General features: G+C 36.2%; 1 protein-coding gene across 1 annotated transcript in view; it reads left to right on the top strand.

The window, feature by feature from the left end:
* LOC122052108 overlaps positions 1-17,717 on the top strand; it is a 106,598-nt gene that overhangs the window by 37,611 nt on the left and 51,270 nt on the right. Inside the window, exons 1-3 of the mRNA XM_042613512.1 lie at positions 14,351-14,416; positions 16,969-17,088; positions 17,190-17,256. The gene's annotated coding sequence lies outside the window, so the exon portion shown is untranslated. Of the gene's footprint in view, positions 14,417-16,968; positions 17,089-17,189; positions 17,257-17,717 lie in introns of the transcript that reaches the window.

Here is a 17,717-nt window from a genome sequence, read left to right as displayed (position 1 = left end):
TCTCATTCCCCACACTTTGATTTTCCTCCATCTTAGTAATCTAACTCATCAAGAATTCAATCAAAACTCTCAATAAAAGAATTACAAGCAAAGGTGATCAAAAGTTAGAATGCTTGATGAAAATGCTTAAAGAAAATTGTGAGGAAAGGAATTGGAATTTATGAGGGATCAAGAATGAAAACAATCCTTAATTTTCATGCATACATATGCTATTATGATTTTGAAAAGAAGTAAAGCAAGTTCTAGAGTTTCAATTGTTGTAAGTGCATGCCACACAAAGAAAATAATAGAGTATAGGCTTAAAGTGGTCCTCACTAGGTATTTTCATGCAATCAAGCTCTATTAATCAAATTGGAATCCACCACCAAATTAACCAATATCATGTAAGAAAGGCATCCAATCATGTTAAATGACCTAAAATTGATGGTCAAATTTAAGAGACTTTTACCATCTTACAAATATTACTAAACAATTCATGGAGAATTTATTCAAATGACATGCTACGTATACCAAACTAAATGCAAAGTATGTAAGTAAAATGCAAAATGCAAAGTTTGAAACTAAAGAAACGTATAAAGAATTTATTAAAGCAAAAACTAAACACAACATGAATTTAAAATGCAAGAGCAAGCAAGATTGGAACCAACTCCCCTTTAATTCCCGGTGGTTGAAGAAGGTTTAGAAGTAGTAGCCACCCCGGAAGTTGAGTAATCATGGTTCCAATCAAATCCTTCTTATTACTCATTTTTCCTTTCAAAACTCTCTCCGGAGGTCGTAGGCGGTTCAGTTTTAATACCCACTCCGGAAGCTCATGTTCTCCTACCACATCAATAAAAGAAAGCACTTCCCACACACATGTGGGGTTAAAAAAAAAAGGAGAATATTAGTGTGAGTAGAAAGTATATCAAGAAATGAATCACAACTAATAAAATCAATAAATGGTACCTCTATGAAATTTTTTGAAAAATCACACAAAATACTCACCTTGTCATCTAGAAAGGTACCTGGAGTGGTGTTTATTACCACTTTCTCATCAAATAAATGCTCAAACTCTAGTTCTAGTGAATGTTCAACTTCATGTAGTGATTCTCGGGTGCTTGGCTCCATAGCACAAGTTCCTACACTTTCATCCTCAATACTTGGTGATCCTTGGGGTAATGCTTTCCGTAAGCATTCCCCTACACTTAAATCATCTTCAACATCAAAACCTGCATCATTCACAACATCTAAAGCAACATCATTAGTAGAATCAGAAATATGAACAACTACATCATCATCACAAATAATTCTAGAAAAATCTTGCGAAGAAATGGAGGTAGGGTCAGGCCGGACAAGCGCTCCACAATCCATCTCCTCACTGGAGTTCTGCATTTGAAACTGATTGATGGACGATGCAACCTGATCCAATTGACTTTGAATATTCTGTATCCTTGCAAATTGTTGCTCTTGATGCTCTCTCATTTGTTGCATAACTTCATTACATTTCCACAATGATTCTTCAATTTTTTCTTGTACCACCTCATACCTATTCCGCTGCTCCATAGGTAGGTAGTACTGAGTCTGAGGTTGATTGTAATGTCTCTCCATCCCCTCTCCAAAATACTGATGATATGGATCCATGGTCACATGAATTTCCTGTTCTTCACTGAAACACTAGCAAATAAAATCAGAAGACTCAGGAACAAATAAAATCAACACATGAATATATAACATGAAAGCAATCAAAACAACAATCCTAAAATTACTAAACATTGCATATTACAATTTCCCCGGCAACGGCGCCAAAATTTTGTATAGCGTGAATCTGTCACATCCGCTAATCAAATTGTACAAATGTAATTTCCACTGAACCCCTTAATTTCACATTAACGTTGTAGTAACGAGCCCAGGATCGATCCGAGGAACTAACGGTAGAATGTAATTTAGGATTGTCTTTTATTCCTACTTTTTTGGGGTTTTCAATATAAAAATGGAGTTGGGGTTTAAAAGCTTTAAATCTAAATCTAACAGCGGAAAAACACAACGGTAAAGAAATTAATCTAAAACAAGAGTGAAACCTAAACAAATGAAATCTACTTGTGTGCCAACAATCAAACCATAATGCATTGTCACCCTACATTATAATTAAATCATTAACACACATCAAACTAAGATTGAAATAACAAGACTCAAGTAAATCTGATCTAAAGCAAGATGTAAACCCTAGCTTAGAATTTAAACACTAAACAAGTAACCAAGCATCAACTAAAACTTAAACTAAGCTTCAACAAGGAAAGAAATGCTAACTACTTGTATAAAAATATAACAAAACTTCAAATGAATCTGTTCTAAGATAATAAAAACAGTAACAAAATAAAATAAATCCTAACCAATCCAACTCACAACCAATTCCACAAGTTTCACACTCTTGCCGTCACACAATAGTGCCAAAGTCGAGACCACCCAACTTTGGACCTCAATGGAACATCTCAATGGCGTATCAGCTCAAGGAGTGCTCAACTACACCGACGGACCACCCCCGGCGAGCTAAGAACAACCCTAAACCCACTCAAGTGCCGAAAATCTGGAAATCTGCCATCCTTGACCTCTGAATCTGGAATGGGAGCTACGGAATGCGAATTGTGGTCGGATGAAGCTCAGGAACGTCGGAGGACCACCGCCGAGCATTGCTGATGGGAATCGGAGCTCAGATTTGGAAGAACACCTCCAAATCTGAGGTGAACAGAGGCATCGAAGAAATGGAGATTGCGCCGAAGGGAACACCCAAATCGGTTCCAGAGAATCGGGATGAAGCTTCTGGGACGTCCTTCACCGAGGTTGAAGCTCGGGAGAATGATTGGAGAAGGAAAGGGGCCGAAATCCGGAAGATTGCCGCGAGGACGAGGCTGCTGCGCGCTGTGGAGTCGACGAAGAGGAATGCTACTGTAGCTTCTCAGATTTAAATCAGATCTGGATCTGAACGGACGGCTAGGAGCAATTTGGAGCTAAATCAACAGTAAAAGCTTGCCCAAAATCCGATCCGAAGGTACTGATCTTGATCTAGAGTCTGGATCTACTCTCCCGTAGGTCGGATCGATCAGATCATCACTGGATGGCCCAGATCCGCCTAGTCTTCAATAAACGGTCCAGATTAAGTCGGGCTGGATCAATAGCTAGATGAACTCAGATCTGCATCAAAACTTCTGGATCTTCATCAATGGCTTAGATCTGCTCCTCATTAGGTTGGATCGGCCAGATCTTCAACGGATGGTACAGATCTCTCCTATTCTTGATAAACGGCCCATAATGATTCAAAGCTTGATCTTCTCGTTTGAACTCCGATTCGAGCCCAATTTCGGTCCAAATAGATCCAAATCTAAGATCCTTTGATGCCTACAATATAAGAATCAAATATTAGCATCAAATAATATAAAAATAAAGTAATTTGCAATTAAGTCCAAAAATACACACAATGCACAAAATGTGATGTAACCATGATTTTAACCTATGAATACAACATCAAACCATGCATATATGAATCAAAATAATGCAGTAAAATCATGGCTATCAAGCATGTGCTAGCACGAGAGCACCTCTGGTCGCACCAACATCCGTTTCTTCCTCTGTAAAAAGAAGTTTATCAAAACTTCAGTCCACATCCAACCTTCAGACCATCCAAGCAGATATGGTACCTATGATTGTTCCAAGAACTAGCACGAGAATACACTTGTCCTCTGATTTTACTATAGACTCTGGGGTTGGTAAAACAATGCCATTTGATATCCAATTAAAATTTACTAAATTTTGGAAGGTGTCAAACATCAAATAGAATTCAGATAAAATAGATATCCATTCAGTCTGGATATTTGAGCAGTAGTAATATTGAACAAAATGAATTTCTTGGCCAAACTCCTATTTCTTTTGGCAATTCAACATGTGTCGGCTGAAACAAATAATTTGGATGGTGTTAAGAACTTGATTAAAGGAAGGATCAGGTCTATCCAATTTATTCAGAGAACCACATTTGCACTTTGATCAGGAAAATTGTAAGTCTGATGCCACCTTATTTTGTTTTGTTAGATTATTCATGATTCCAACTTATCAAGATTTCTTGATATTATTGTTGAACGCTGTTAGTTATAGGACATTCTAAAGCATACATCATCACTATTCTATGTTATTTTGTATTTCTCCTTCAAATGAAGTATACTTGTAGATATTAAGTGATCTTGTGATTAAATATTTCTTTGCAAATCATGGCATAGATAATGAAGAGAACTTCCAGAGTGAAATTTCAGCATTGATAATTTTCAATCTTGGTTGGACTAATTTCAAACTCCTGAGTTGGATCTATATAAATTCTTACCCTATCAAGTGTCACCTCCAAGAAATTAAGTATTCAAGGAAGAATGTATTGAAGGTAAAAAAAAAGAAGCTTGACATTCAAAGAAACTGGTATAGATAAGGTACACTTTGTTGGACACGGGAGGAAATCCATTAAAAAATCAATCAGATTGGTGATGGCTGATTTGCACACTTGCAAGAGAGACGTCCATGTCTTCACTATTGTGGACATATTCGCCGCATGAATTCGACCTTAGCTAAAGGGCTAACTGAATCAACCATAGCCAATCTTGACGAACCGTGTTCAATATTAAATTTGTTTCCGATTAAGTTTCAACCTCTAGGGTATTTAAAGAAATATGAAAGAACATCTAGTTCAAATAAGTCAATCAAGAGCTTCAGGTTTTTATGTATTTAGAATTACCTAAGAAAAGCAAAACAATTCTATTTCCTATTACGAGTTTGAAATTTGCATCTTTTTCTTACACGAGAAATAGATCATGCACAATCTTCATCAATACCAAGTACCCTTGCAACATTATATGAACATGATGGATCTTCAGGTATGTAAGGTAACTGGAATTTAATCTTCCTAAGTAATTGGTTTGAATTATTTCCAACCTCATTTGGTTTACGTATGATTTAATCTTTAGGAGAAGATCTTTTACAAACTCCTCATTGACCATGTGGAAGAATTGCTTCCAATTATTTATACACCTATTGTCGGAGAGGCATGCCAGACTCTATCTTTAGGCATCCTCAGGGCCTCTATATCAGTTTGAATGAGAAGTTATTATGTTGCTTGACTTGCTTCCTAATCCAATTACTGAAATTTATGGAATAAATTGAGTTTTCAAAGGAAGGATTCTTGAGGTACTGAGAGACTGGCCTGAAAGGAATATTCAAATTATTGTGGTCATAGATGGTGAGCGGATCTTGGGTTTTGGGGATCTTGTCTGCCAGGTAATGTTATACTCAGATTTCTTTGCCATTCCTGACGTGCAATCCATTATGTTGGGATCTTTTCATATGAACTTTTGGCTTGTTAAATTGCAATTTTCTAGGGCATGGGAATTCCTGTGGGCAAACTTGCTTTATATAGTGTACTTGGTGGAGTCCGTTCATCTGTTGTGAGTTGTATTTAGCTTTTTATTTCTATATCTTGTCATATACAATTTTTTCACATGCTAGTTTCTGCAGAACGTTCTAGTTTTTTTGTTCTTAAAACAAATTGATAATTTATAGTGTTTACCAATCACTATTGATGTGGGTGGGGACCAACAACGAAGACTTAATGATGAGTTTTATTTTTTTTATGATAATATTTTTATGATAATAATGTTTACGATGATAATGTATAATAATTTGCATTTTTTTTATGTTAATATATTTTGATTGATATCTTTGCCTTTTAGGTATATGTTGTATTCTTTTGCCTTTTATTTTTTCTTCATCTTGCTTTTCCATTATTTTCTTTTATTGTCTTTTTCTCCTTTGTTTCACTTTGGCTCTTTTATTCTTTTTCTCCTTATTCTTCTCCTCATTCTTCTTCTTCTTCTTCTACTTTTTCTTTTTTGTCTTACTTCCTCCCCTTTATTTTCTTTGTCATCATCCTTTCTCCTTTGATTTGAATTTTGCCCTCTTAACATTTTCTTTTGCTTTTTATTCTTTTCCTCTTCTTGCTTCTCCATCAATTTTTTTACCTCCTATAATTTTCTAATCTTTTTTTCTTTATTATCTACCTAATGACCTATATCTATTCTCTCTATCTTTTTCTTTTTCTACATCAAAATTTTCATCTCTCTTTGTTTTCATACTATTAGTATTGTCCTATTTTAGTTTTATTCTATCTCGTTTTTATATCTCCCTTTTCTTATTCTTCTTTCATCATTCTCCATGTCATAGTTTAAAATCTCTGGTCATTTTGCCCAATATAGGCGAAACATCTCGTTCCTCCAGTGGATTGGCAAGCATGTTTTCAGTGTCGAAGTGCTGCTACGAGTCCAAACTCGTCGCGCTAGCTCGGAGATGCATCCAGATGCGTCACACGAGATCGATGCCGAGTCTGGATGCGTAACATGGGCCCAATGACGAATCTGAGGCGTCACACGGGCACAACGATGCAGAATTGGAGGCGTGCTTGTGCTGGTGCCAATCCGCGGGCGGAAGATGTTTTTAGTCTATATCGAGAGAAACAACTCAAAATTTTAAATTATATGACATGGAGAATATATATGAAGAATGAGGTGCCTTATTTTTAACATTTATCCTTTTCTTTTCTTTCTCCTTTATTTATATGACTTTGGTTTTTTATCTTGTTACTTATAGTTTAATTCTAATTTTTCTTAGCATTATTTTTATTTAAGAATCTTTAATCAAACCTTTAATTATAAATTAATAGTAGACAAACCTTATCATTGTTTCAATATTGTCATTTCTTTTGTATGTGAAAGTTCTGTGAATAAGATGGAGCAACATGCTAATTGTGTGGGGAAGTATTTATAAGTTCTTCCTTTTGCCTTTGGTATATTTTTTTTTGTTATTGATATCTCATAATTTTTTATTATTTATTTGTTATTCTTGTGTAATAAAAATGTAGATATCTCATAATTTTTTTCATAATATTTATGATTTATTTGTTATTCTTGCATAGTAACACAATGAAGATTTAGCAAAAGATGTTTTGCTATTTAAAACATAGGTATCTTCAACATCACTTAATTGGTAGAAAGTTTTCTACCATTCATTTAATAATAATGCAAGATGCTTTGTTGCTTTTCTGATAGCTAGTTCAATTAGTGGAGTTTTTGCTAAACTCAATTTCTGAATGTCTGAAACTCCTTTGAAACAAGTGCTCATCTAAATATGAAGTAGGCAACTGTCTGGAAACTGAACTTTGGAAACTCCCATAGGATGTTATTTTTAAAGGCAAATTCTTCTTCATTTTCATTTTAGTTTTATTTTATTTTTGCATCTAGATCAACTTTCTTTCTTCGGGTGAGTTGGCTCATATTGTTTAATCTAACGAAAGATATTCTCATACACAACAATATACCTCTATGTGGAACAACTAAGTACTATATGATTTTTCAGAAGGAAAGCAAATCAACCTCCAGCAACCTCAAAGAAGCTTCTGTTATGGCATTCTCAGAAGGTAAATTTATACTAGGATCTTTCTTGGGTTTACATTCAACTATTTGGAATTATATTTACTTGCACCAGGGGTTCTACTGTTAAAAACCATGAAGCATGTGAAGAAATCTACTTACTGATAGAGGAACATAATCCAGACTTCAGATTGGAATTCTATTTTCAATACGAACCATTTTTTCCTTGTGTGGGAAATTGACAATTTTTGTACACTAAATGTGTGATGTATTTTCATTATTGCATGTTTGACCAACCTATCTTAAGATGTGTTTTATCTATATGCTAGAGCTTGTTTTTGTTTCGAGGAACTTTAACACTTGTCAAATGCGTTTAATTGGTTTTAAAAATGTAAAAAAAAATTATCTATTATGTAAAACTATGTAGTATTATTGAGTTTAATTGAGTAAACTATAAACAATTGGGCGTGACTTGTATATTTTAGTGTGCTTTTCATGTTTGATCAAATTCATCTATCTTGCCTTTTCTTGGCATTTTTTTAGTTGATTGTTAAAGCACCCACTGGACTGGGGTTTGTTAATTTTAACAATTAAAACATATCTTTATTGGTAAAATCACTTATGCACTATAGGAATTCATGTTTCCATCTTTTTTTCCATTTTATATGATATTGAGAGGGCATTGGTTATGTTGTGTTTCTACAAATCCTTTTGATGCTGATTTCTGTTTTCCTTTTTCTATCTTTTTGAAGTTGGTTGTGGAGGCTTTAGACTGTTAAATATTCCCAACTAATAGAAAGCTATAGGAATTTATTAACTATTCCACCGTTAGCTTTTTTGTCTCTAGTTTCAAGTATTGTATGTTGTCTTCTTCAAGCATTTATGTAAAATTCTTGCTGATTGTTCACCATTTTAGCAATTCCAAAGTTCCAATTATTTTCCTATTGTGATTACTGTAAAATTCTGATTTCTTGTCAGTATTGATTCAAATCTCAAAAAAATATTGTTGGGTACCGTAATATAGCCTTTTCTTTCCCCTATCCTTTTTCTAGAAACTATGAACAAAAATTAGAAAGGCTAATTTTTTCTGAATCAAACAGTCTTATGTTTTTAATTATGCGTTTTTAGTACTGTATTCTTGTATTTTCAGCCCATGAGCATGGTCTTGTCTGGTGTAGTAGGTTAAGTTGACAAGGAAACTACAAAATGGTGTCACAACAACAGATGCGGTTTTGACTATCACCCAAATGTTGAGGAAAATATGGAGTTGTTCGCAAGTTTGTCAAGTTCTATGGTAATTCTTCTTGACTTTTACTTGGAATGTGGAAAATTTATATCATTAACTTTTTCTGTCAAACTATTTTTGACTTGATGCTACAGGTGAAGGAATGGGTGAGTTATCATTGGCTGATAGGGCAACAATAACTAATATGTCACCTGAATTTGGAGCAACAATGGGTTTTTTCCCCATGGATCATGTGACCTTGCAATATCTTAAGTTGACTGGAAGAAGTGATGAGACTATGAGTATACTTATTCAACAAGCGTGTAACTTGTCTGTACTGAAAATGACATGGTCCCAAACCATTATGTCAGTTTTTCTATTTCGTTTCTTCAACATAGAAATGCATATTACCCTTTTAGACATTAATCTAACCATGAAATGATAGGAGAGAGCAAATTTCATGAAAGGGGATGGTGTAAGAAGATACATACTTGAGTGACTATTGAAGTTTAGAAAACATATCCAATGTGTGATAATCACATGAATTTGAACATCTCTAGTGCAACAATCTTGTTGGTTCAAGTGAGCTAAATTGAAAAATTCAAATGATATAAGTCACCTTATCTAATATTCATTTGTTTCAATGTAACACTGCAAATATGAATATTTCTGTGCTTATTTAGCTACTTAACTCATTCTTAGAAAAATTGTTGCTACGGTCAGTCATTTTAATAACTTTAATATTTGTGCACAAGATTGTTTTTTTTATTATTTTGACTTTGAATCAAAGATATCTTACTAAACTCATTCGACAGGTGGCTATGATTGAGGCCTATTTGCATCCAAACAAAATGTTTGTTGACTATAAGGAGGTAAGACACTAACCACTTCATTGTGTAACTGTGTTTGTTTGAATGTCTGAGCAGCCTCAGAAGGAAAGGGTTTATTCATCTTATCTAGAATTAAACCTTGAAGATTGTTCAGCCCTGCATTTCAGGTCCTAAAAGGTAGACCTCTGCTGTTATCTTTCAACCTACGCTCCCTTGTTATCCATTTCTTTGTCCAGAAAACCAATGCATTTAATTTTTTTTCTTTTAAATCATGATGGATCTCATGACCGTGTACCCTTAAAAGAGATGAAAGCAGATTGGCATTCTTGTCTTGACAACAAAGTTAGATTCAAGGTGAGAGTCCGTGTATTCCTCACTAGTGGTTAATGCCTAGTTCCATTTTTTAGCACGGCCATGAACAACCTTCGCTAAGCTGCTTCCGGTGTATATATACAATCTTTGTTGTTGTTGTTTCTTAAATTTTTATAGTTTCTGCTGCCATTTTCTAAAAAAAAATTTGGGATAGTGATGAAGTAGATGAACTGGTACATTTTAAGCTTGAGAATTGCAATGCTGAAAAAGATACATTGTTTCCTACAATTTCTGAAGTTCATTTATTTAATTATCAAGAACCTATCAGTTTTTGAAGATGGAAGTGTCTCATCAATGCCTTATCTTGCAAAACAATCACTGTCATACTGATTATGACCAGTTGCAAATTATTTACAGTTGTTATCTTGATTATTGTTTAATTCTGAATCTTGTTTATTGTTACTAACCAATTGCTTCTTTTGCAGGGATTTGCAGTGCCCAAGAAATCACAAGAAAAAGTTGTGAAGTTTGACTTTCATGGCCAATCTGTCGAGCTCAAGCATGATAGTGTTGTGCTTGGTGTTGGACTTGTTGCCAAGAAGGCTTGTGAATTGGGTCTTTAGGTTATAGTTGATAAGGGGATAAATATGCCTTTTTGTCCCCTTTTTTTTCTAAAAGAAAAAGGGTCAAGGCCTTACTTAAATTAGATTAACAATATTGTGAATTTATTTGGATATTGTCTGTCTTTGCTATAAGATGATAGTTTGTTGTTGTTGTTTGTTATGTTTCTGGAGCATCTCATTGTATCTCATGCTTGCAAATATATTTTTTTTTGGTACTTGTATTCATATAGTGATCTTTCTTCCTTTATTTTCAAGTTAAGCCTTGGGTGAAAACAAGCCTTGCCCTGGTATTGGAGTTGTTACCAAGTATTTTCTCAAAGGGTATTATTGATTGAAGTGGTCACATCTGTCAATTGATTTTTCATATTTTTCAGGTATTGATGAAATTATGTACAATTGTAATGGCCTTCAAGAATATTTAAATCAGCAAGGATTCCATATAGTTGGATATGGTTGCACAACGTGTATTGGAAATTCTGGGGACCTTGATGAGTTGGTGACTGTTGCGATTTTAGAACTGTAAGTTTAGCTTAATTGGATAATTGAAACGATGAGGACATGTTACTCTTGTCTTTTGTTTATATATTTAAATTTAAATATTGTCCTTGATTTTTGTTATCAGAGATATGTCATTGATTGTCCAATCTTGAAGTGGCAGCAACATCAAGGTCAAAATTTTAAAGTTAAACTAATCTCAACCATGTTGGCTTTATTGGTTTGTATCTCCTTCAATGTAGCAAGATGAAGATATGTATCCAACAACCCTTGCACACCCAATAAAGATACATGTTGATTGGCAGTATACTGGTAGTATTTTGAAAATCTGTCAAGTGCTTCATACTGCTTAATTTACTTATCATTTTTACTCATAAAAGAATGCCTTTTGTTCTATTTCTTTGACAAGCCATAGTTATGCAACCTATGATCTTGTTACCGAAATTTTAGCAATGTAAATTTGGAAATATGCTAGTATGCCGTAATTTTTCATATAGGTGTAACAAAAATATAATAGTACTGTAGAATGCCTATACAATGTCAAATTTAACAGAACTGTAGAATGTCAATCTTCCCCTCCTTTCTTGTTTACAATGTTTCATCTCCTTTCCGTGATCAATGGGAACAAAATTTTATATCTCAGCTAGTACTAGCCAAGATAGAATCTATCGTCATCACTACCATCAAAGTTGAGTTGGTAGGGGTGGCCCAACACAATATTAATGTCAATAAACTGTCAGATATGTTTTGGTCTTGTCATTCAATATCTGATCAACATTTGAAATCATTTTTGATCATTGTAGAAGCTACTGGTTTAGTCATATCAGAAGAATAAGAGATTATATGATGATGATAAATATCACTACATAACATTATTATTAATATTTCTTTACTTAGATTGCATTAAACCTTACAGGGTCTTGCATATGCAAGAATTTCATGCTTTTAGTTACACATGCTTTGGTGGTTTTTTCCTCATCTCCACTTTATATAAATTTTCTATCAGCAACTCTAGATGATGAACATATTTTTTGTGCCAAGTGAAGAAATTCTTCTCTTTTTAATGAATTCCAATATACTATTTTTCTCTTTGCAGTTTGGAAAGAAAAGTCACCCTGAGTGTGCTTGATTTTCACCGAATAGTGAGTACCTAGTTTCACTTAGTTGATGGATTTGTAGAGGTAGGATATCGTATTAATTTTTCCATTCTTGGTCCTTTTTGAATGACAAGTTAATAGTATCACTCATTTCTCCGATTATATTGAGGTTTGGAATTATATAAGTGGGAAGCTTAAGAAGGATTTGTTGTATTAGGCCAATGTGAGTAACCCTGAACATTCAATTTTCATTGCCATAAGAAATTTGTATTCACTTTAGATATTTCAAGTAGTAACTTCAGGTTCTTGCCAGCTTTGAAACTTCAATTTATTTTTTATTTGGTCTAAGTGACAAAATACTAAATGTATATTTCAAGAGTTTTCTACAAAGAGTAGCCTTAACTTTGTATCATGCGGATTAACATGTCTTATCCACAATTGAAAGTTTCACTCTGTGTTGGTTGGCACAGGTTAACCCACACAACGTTCCCCTCTACTTATTGTTGGGGCAATCTGGGTACCCTAAGTTTTGATGTTTGGACAAAGGTTTAAGTTAGGTTTATTATTGTATTTGATATGCATTGTGAGTGTGCAGGATACAGGTACAACAAGGAAAGCCCAAGGGTGATCTTGGCAAAGGAGGAAAGTCCAAGGATGAGTCTTGGCGGTGTAAGTCCAAGCATGTAGTCTTGGTAACGTAAGTCCAAGTGTGACTTGGCAATGGATGTGTAACGCCCGCCCTTCTACTAACCTTAGCTTACAGGACAAACGTTACCCTTTTCTGTATATCGTAAATTTCGACATTCCTACCTATTACATCCTCCTCAGTCCATAGATCTATCCTAACTTGATACGACTGGTAGGACATGACTTGGAGCCCAGCAGAGCTGAAGGGGAGTCTAAAGCTTCTAACGAGTTTGGGTCGTGTGGCCCTGACAGGTAATGTACTTCCGGCTGGCGCATGGCACGATCGTGTGAGGGTCACACGGTCGTGACCCTTGGCAGAGGAGAAGAGGGGCACGACCGTGTGAACCCACACAGCCGTGTCACTTCAGCCGAGAGGAAGAGAGACACGACCGTGTGAATCCACACGGCCGTGTAGCTTGGGCCGAGAGGTAGAGGTGCATGGCCATGTGATTCCACACGGCCGTGTCACCTTGGCCGAGGGGAAGAGGTGCACAGCCGTGTGATTCCACACGGCCGTGTCACCTTAGCCGAAAGCAGGCAGTGGGAGGCCGTGCGAAGGGTCACACCTTGCTCTACCAAAAGAGTTTGTTCTCTCCTTTTTCACTTATCCTTGCCACTCTAAATTCTGCCAAACCAATAAATTCATCCTAAACAATTAGTGACAGTATTTTATGTAAAGCGGAGAGAAGAAAATACTCAAGTTCTAACATGTTCCACACAATTACAAGTTCTCTGATCTCCTTCCAATGTTGTATTTTCCTCAAGCAGTTTTAAAAGCCTGTTCTCTTTAAATGCATTGTTTTATGAGTAGCTGGTATTTACTAAGCATCCGCTTATAAATTTGCATTTCCTTGTACTGCAGATAAAGGAAAAGGAAAGCTTGAGTAGGAGGAGGCAGCAGGAGCAGTGTTTGTGTGCGTGTGTGTGACGGAACAATGGAAGGCGATCGGAGAACTTGTAATTGTGTGGAACATGTTAGAACTTGAGTATTTTCTTCTCTCCGCTTTGCATAAAATACTGTCACTAATTGTTTAGGATGAATTTATTGGTTTGGTAGAATTTAGAGTGGCAAGGATAAGTGAAAAAGGGGAGACAAGCTCTTTTGGTAGAGCAGGGTGTGACCCTTCGCACGACCCGTGATATGGCTGTGCGGGTTCACACGGCCTCCCACTGGCTGCTTTCGACCAAGGTGACACGGCCGTGCACCTCTTCCCCTCGGCCAAGGTGACACGACCGTGTGGAATCACACGGTCGTGCACCTCTTCCTCTTGGCCAAAGCTACACAACCGTGTGAATGGAATCACACGGTCGTGCACCTCTTCCTCTCGGCCCAAGCTACATGGCCGTGTGGATTCACACGGCTGTGTCTCTCTTCCTCTCCGTCGAAGTGACACGGCCGTGTAGGTTCACACGGTCGTGCTCCTCTTCTCCTCTGCCAAGGGTCAACCCTCACACGGCCGTGCCCTGCACCAGCTTTGGACTTCCCTTCAGCTCTGCTGGGCTCCAAGTCATATCCTACCAGTCGTATCAAGTTAGAATAGATCTATGGACTGAGGAAGATGTAATAGGTAGGAATGCCGAAATTTACGATACATAGAAAAGGGTAACGTTTGTCCCGTAAGCTAAGGTTAGTAGAAGGGCGGGCGTTACAGTTTGGTATCAGAGCGAATTCCATCCTTCCGTCACACACATCAAGCATTGATTCTGCAGCTTCCATGTAAGAAATTATCGTTTTCATAACTTTTATGTATCTAGTTCCGTTATGATTATTAAGAAATGCTTGTTAAAATTTAGCATGCTTATATATGAAAGTAGTGATGGTAGCAAGTAGGAATGAGAATGGGTTGACATATGTCTCACTGGTTTGGTTTGTAAATATGAAGATGTCCAGAGGATGGCCTGCTAGACAGCCAAGAGTTAATGAACCTCAACTAGAGACGAATGAGTCTGCACCACCGCCCAACCTTTTGGAACTAGTAACTCAGCTACAGAGCAACAACAGGTCATTGTCACCCTGACTGCTAATCAACAAGCTTCTTCGGTAGTCCCACCGGAAGCCAATATGGCCGTACCTATCACAGCCGAAGTTCCATCAGTTACACCAGTAGCCCCAACAAAGGTAGTGAGGCAAGAAGCATACCTCATCCAGTGGCAAAAATTGAAACTAGAGAATTTCTCTGGCACCAATGAACCATGGGATACTCAGGCATGGTTCAAAACCCTAGAGAGCATAATGGAGCTACTGGACTGGCCGGAGGTAGAAAAGATAAAGTGTGCCTCCTTTTGCCTCACTAGAGATGCAATAAAGTGGTGGGAACGGGTCAAGGCAAAAAGAATAGTGAATCAAATGACCTAGTCTGACTTCAAGACTAAGTTCTTTGAAGAATTCTTTCATATGCGAGTCATGAACAAACACTACGATGAGTTCACGGAATTCCGTCAGAGAAGTTTATCAGTCGACGAAACCGTGAAGAAATTCGGCTCGCCTATGCCCCGAACTGGTTAGCACAGAATGAGAGAGGGTAACGCTAATGCTCAAGATGTTGAGGCCAGAGATAGCTCTAAATGTGGCTGGCGGAATAAATAGACCGCAGACTACAGAAGAGCTGGTTAGTAGCGCCCTGATCACGGAGCATTACCTGAACAGCATCAAGTAGCAGAAGCTAGTACAGATTGAGAACAAAGGTCAAGGGAGTTCTGGCACTCAGAAAACTCAGGGCCACGTAAGAAGGGAGGATCTGTAAGCAAGCAGCCTAAGTATGCCACGTGTTTCACGTGCGGAAAGATGTATCCTAGAATCTGTCGCAAGGACACTAGTGGCTGTTATATGTGCGGTCAAGAGGGGTATATAGCCAAGTATTGCCTGACCAAGATCCACCTACCTCCAGCACAGCCTGTTCAGTATGGAAACAAATAGACACAGTTACACACCAGATGCAGGCCGCGTTGGAAGGACCTTATGTTAGTCAAGGCAGATTGGAGGCTCCACCAAGTACTACTAATGCTCGAGTTTTCTCCCTTACCAGAGAGGAGGTAGCAAACGTCTCCACTGTTGTCACAGGTCAGATATGCATTTTTAGTCTATATGCAACTGTGTTATTTGATACTGGGGCAACCTATTCGTTTGTCTCCATGACATTTGTTGAAAGAATAGGTATACCCCCGGAGGTCCTACGCGGACAATTCTTAACGACACTACCCTCGGGAGAGATACACAAAATATTATTATGTGTATCTTCTCAAAAGTAAGGTTGATAAGGACAGTTATTTCTTATACCCTAATGCTATAATAGGAACCGGCTCACAAATTATACTACTGCAAATTGCTTTACATTAGAAGTTCTCAAATACAACTCCAGTTAATATTAATTAACCTCAATTTCTTATTAGAATCTCTCATATAATAGATATTCAGGATGAATTGATGGTTTATATTTAAAAAAAAGTAAATGCTATCATAAATTTACTATCTTAGAGAAGTTAGATTTAGTCTGAAATGAGGGGCAACAAAGGTTGAGATAGAATGAACAAAGGTCAAAGATAATCAGTATATAGTCATAAAAAGATGAAGGCATTGGAACTCGAAGGTGTAAGGGATAGGAAGCCATATACAGATATAACTAGTAACATACCTTCACATAGAGTTCAATAGAAGGATGAAGTCCATATAACTAGCCCCATAACATTATTTAATGATAATGATTTCTTTGGTCTCCCTACTGTAATTAGTGTGGTGATTGTGTAACCAACTATCACACTACATTATTGTTTTGATTTTTGATTATTTTGAGTTTGCTGTGATTTATTGATTTATAGTGTTTTCAACTCAGTGGTAGTAGTCTCCTTTAAATACAAATCATAAAATCTACATTTTAAAGACAACTAATAAGAACTCTACCAAGGCAGAGAAAGTATCTTCTATTTTTCAGAAAATGGTCTTATATAAAATGCTTCAACCTTCACTGGAATTGCTTTCAGAAAGAATCTTTTGCATCAAATACCTTCTTTCATTAATTTTACTGTTACAACTTGTGCATATTGCATGAACATCTGATGTGATGTGAATCTGTCACCCAAGTCATAATTTTCAGACAATAGAGTTATAGATTTACAGATGTTGTTATTCATTTGTTATTAGGTATCGGCACATCACAATGTTCAATGGCGATGAGTACTTTCTTTTTACAAAAAGAATAAACTATTTACCTAGAGAATCCTATTTCCTTGATGTTGGATCTTGGATCTCAATTTTCACTTGCATCTTTGCAGGTCTATTATTATTATCCATTTTCTGCTCTTTCTGATCCGGTTAAACTCTACAATGATCTTAGATGGAACATTAGTAGACCCCAAGGTTTTGAAGCAGTGATGCGTGTTAGATGTAGCTGGGTAAACTTGATTCTGCATTTAAAATTTCCTTACAACCTCTACCATGTTTGCTAGAAATTTTCCATAACTACAACTATTGCCTAAATGTTTTATTTTAATAGGGTCTTGAAGTTCAAGAATACTCTGGAAAATTTTGCAAAAGTGTTCCTAGTGATATTGATCTTCCTGGTGAATATTATCTTTCTAACTTATGTTAGCTAATTTCTATTTTTGATTACGTTAATGATTCTCCTAAAGCTACAACAACATCAAATTAAATTCTGCTTTTGAGCATGATGATAAAAGTACTAGATTTGTTTCTAGAAACAATATGGCACATGGAATAATAACTACTATTTCTGATGAAGCATACATGTATAAAGCTCTGAACCATATTGCAATAGTCTGTTGGACATTTGTCTGTTCTGTTCTTGTTTTTCATCGGTATTAACAAAACAGAAGAAGCTATATCTATAATAGTTAAACCAGAGTTCCCAAAACATTGAAAAAAACTATAATGTTATAAATTTTTTAAGCCCATATCAACTAACTGCATCAGATGTGTGCCCAACTAAGTTACCACCACAATTCGTGCATGTTAAGCATGCATTTTTAAAGCATTAAGTTATAATAGACCTATGCCAAATTGA

Source organism: Zingiber officinale, chromosome 3A (assembly GCF_018446385.1).
Source record: "Zingiber officinale cultivar Zhangliang chromosome 3A, Zo_v1.1, whole genome shotgun sequence".
In the NCBI taxonomy this organism is placed as follows: domain Eukaryota; kingdom Viridiplantae; phylum Streptophyta; class Magnoliopsida; order Zingiberales; family Zingiberaceae; genus Zingiber; species Zingiber officinale.
Note: the sequence above shows the minus strand (reverse complement) of the source record. Positions and strands in the feature narration are given on the sequence as shown.